Source organism: Sipha flava, unplaced genomic scaffold (genome assembly GCF_003268045.1).
Source record: "Sipha flava isolate LNK unplaced genomic scaffold, YSA_version1 164_pilon_pilon, whole genome shotgun sequence".
Classification (NCBI taxonomy): Eukaryota; Metazoa; Arthropoda; class Insecta; order Hemiptera; family Aphididae; genus Sipha; species Sipha flava.
Genome location: NW_020271825.1, coordinates 402,323 through 405,815, shown reverse-complemented (window position 1 = coordinate 405,815; position 3,493 = coordinate 402,323).

Genomic DNA, 3,493 nt, shown 5'->3' with positions numbered 1-3,493 from the left:
TTAATAAATTGTAAAGAATTATGCTTGGCGTTTTAATACTGTTTTCAGTCCTCGGTTGAATATTTCAATAAAATATTTCGTTAAATACCTGTGAAATTCTTATTGATAATACATTCATATGTATACTAATGATGAGGTCATGCGCTAAGCAGCAGTCCAAGCTAACATGGTTAATTCTAAATTTAAACGGGAAGTTATAATCACAAGTTTAATCAGCACTTATAATACTTGAAATATTTTTGAAATCGACGTATTAGCAACAATTTAAATTAATTAGAATTTCATTGTAATTGTTTTACAACTTTTGCTGAATTGAACTTAACATTGGTCATCCAGTGCCACCTGAAGGTTGTACGAGACATTTTTAGATCCAAAATATTTCTAGGCCCTTAATAAACTTAAATTGTGATTTTTATATGTATTTATTTCATCGATCAATTAATAATAATTTTTCCAATTTCCTAGTCTTATCGTGTTCTATTCCATTATAATGTGTTGTAAAGTATTTATTGTAGTTTTGTGTATACTGGTTAGGCATATTTTTGTCACACCTGTGCTCAAAAATATGAAGAACAGTTATAAAAGTCCTAAGTGTGAGCTGTTCCAGTAATATATCTATAAAATGCAGTAAATAAAAATGTACAACTATTACATTTTCATCAGATTTCATTAGACGTGTAAAATGACTTTTCCCAACGCACACTTGAACAGTAATCACGCGCAGATCACGTATGACGCAACACCATGTCAGGATACTCGACGATGCAAAATGTTAAAATACTACTTTTGTTTTCTAGTGAAGTAGCAAAAGTGATAGTAGTCCGACGATACAAAGTTACATAACCATAACCGTAAATACACTTTTTGTTGATTTAAACAAACTGAAACTTTGGTGAGACGGTTTCGGCTCGGTTGCGTATGGTCATGTTTGTCAACACGTTGGTGCTGCGACGTTAACGTCCATATATACAGAGGTTATTAATGCGATGGAGTTGCGATGTGGTGTTTTTTGTTACACCAAAAATAATTGTCAAGTGTGTACGTGAATAACAATTATATGTGAACTGTAATAAAATGCAATAAAATAACATAAAAAAAAAAAAATGATAATGGATTATAAAGAGTCGATGACATAATTAAATAGCGAGGAAATACCGAATTTGCTTATCGTCGTCGTATGTTGAAATTTCGGAAATGTTTGATTACGTTCAAGCATGTTATTATAATATTAATTCAAATCGATCTCCGCTGAATCATTTCGAAAAACGGTCTTCGAATTTCTATAATATATTTTCATATAAGTTTTAGTATGTTTCGTCAACACTTAAGCGCCATCAGTGTCTGTTGTGTTTGCCAAAGAGAGAGTAGTGGTCGCAAATAGGGATGTCAATATCGACCAAAGGTGCGATATTTAAAATATCGATATAAAAAATCATTAGTATCGATCATGATAAATATCGTAATTTTAATATCTACAAAGAATTATAGGTATATACACAAATTAGTACATATATCGATAAAAAGAAAACCGAAAATCACGTTGAACGTGGGGTATGATCCAGTATCCACAAAACGGAAACGATCCAAGCAAGCAAGCCGCAACGGACGCAATACGAAAAAGTCGTTGTCAAAAACAATTTTATTTTAGTGATAATGAATATTTACCGAAGAACTCGGGCACTCAGAACGCGGTCTGTCGCGACATTCATCGATATGATGACAGAATGTGATATTATTTTGAGCGGTCTAGAAGGAATTTCATTAAAATTTAACCAAATTTGACGTAGTACACAGTTCCTACGTTCCCTTATCTACCGCCTTTTATTTTTATGTAATTTTATTTATTTCCACCTTTTATTTAATCTGTATTTTTTTTCTTGCTGTCACTGTATATTATAACATGTCCAGTTCTGACGAGGGACTATTTCTTATATTATTTGTCCTTTAAATAAAAAGAAGATACGAATTTGAGTGCATGAAACAAATACGAAAAAGGAACAATTTGGTGAATACCTCTATACTCAACATCAATCATACGAAGATGATTTTCTTTAATATTTTTGCATGTTGTAAGAGCGTTTCGTGGAATTACATGACAGTATAATGTTACTAAGTAATAATGTTATAATAATAATATTAATGTTATTGTTAGTGATAACGTTTAAACTAAACACTAAATCTAAAATTAAACATTTCAAAATTTTTGTAATATAAAAATATCTATTTCTTCACATTTTCTACTAATATTTCAGTTTCATCTGTCATATCGTCGAAGCTGCCCGCGTGGTATTTTGTTATTTTGTATACATTTATCGCCTGTTGTTGTGATCTGAATTGTCCCGCTGTGACAGACCGTCTTCTGTATGACAGGGATAATACGATATTTCGTAATACAAATTTACCGTCTTACCGCCGCGACAGACGCGTTTTGTGTTCGAGCCTTATACAAATTTATCGAAATATCGAGTAAAATATAACGATATTTATAACTTATCGATGTATTTCGATGACATCTCTAGTCGCGAGTGCGCACGACGGCCAAATATTGAACTGGTCGAACGTCTCGTTGAAGATATAGAGAACGCTGAGGAAGTGCAACGAGGATGCGATTGTATAAGAGTTAGGTAGTCAGTTACTGTGAAGCGGAATCATTTTACGCGAAATTCATTCCGATAAACGGTATATTACGGACCGAAATCGAACATGTATAGAATATATTAATTTTCCGGTGGTTGGATTAATAGGGGATGGTCCAGTAGATCTGGACTCCCCAAGTCCCGAGTTGAGGCTGTGATATATTATTCGCTCGAAAAGTTCGGGTTTAAAATATTTTGTGTTTTTCATTCATATAAGAATTACATTTTAAGTAATAAATTATGAATGGGTTTTACATTTTTATGTTTTAATATATTATAAGATAATATCAAAGGATCCACCCCCAGAAAAACCTCTAAAAAGCGTTATTGTATACGGCACACAACAACATCATATTTACATGATACATTTTTTTCAAAAACCTCCCCATTCGAAATGTTTTACCAAACGTTCGCTCGTTCCTAGGCACGTTTGGTAAACAACCGTTTAGCCGGAAGGGGTGGACTTACCGACATTACCGTAACTACTGTGCCCCGGCACCCGGCCAAACGGGAAAATGACGGGAAAACCGAGAGCGTTCACTTCGAGTCGATATCGGAGCACTGGTCATCATATGCATTGAGTTCCTTGCGCGCGCACGTGTGTTTCGCGTCACACGACACGGTGCAAAGGAAAAGGAATCGAACGGAACGTAATACGGGTTCACACGACGTCGTCGCATTACATTATCAGTATTTTGACCAACCGGCGGTATCTCTACGTGCGGCCGTTGTCGCTCGCTGACCGTCTCACCGTCTAGTGCGGTGTCGTGTCGCGCGCACGCACGCGCACGCGCAAAACGTGCGTTCCGCTCGTTCGGTTGTCGCGCGCTCGGCGAAACTCACTCGTGCACCGTACT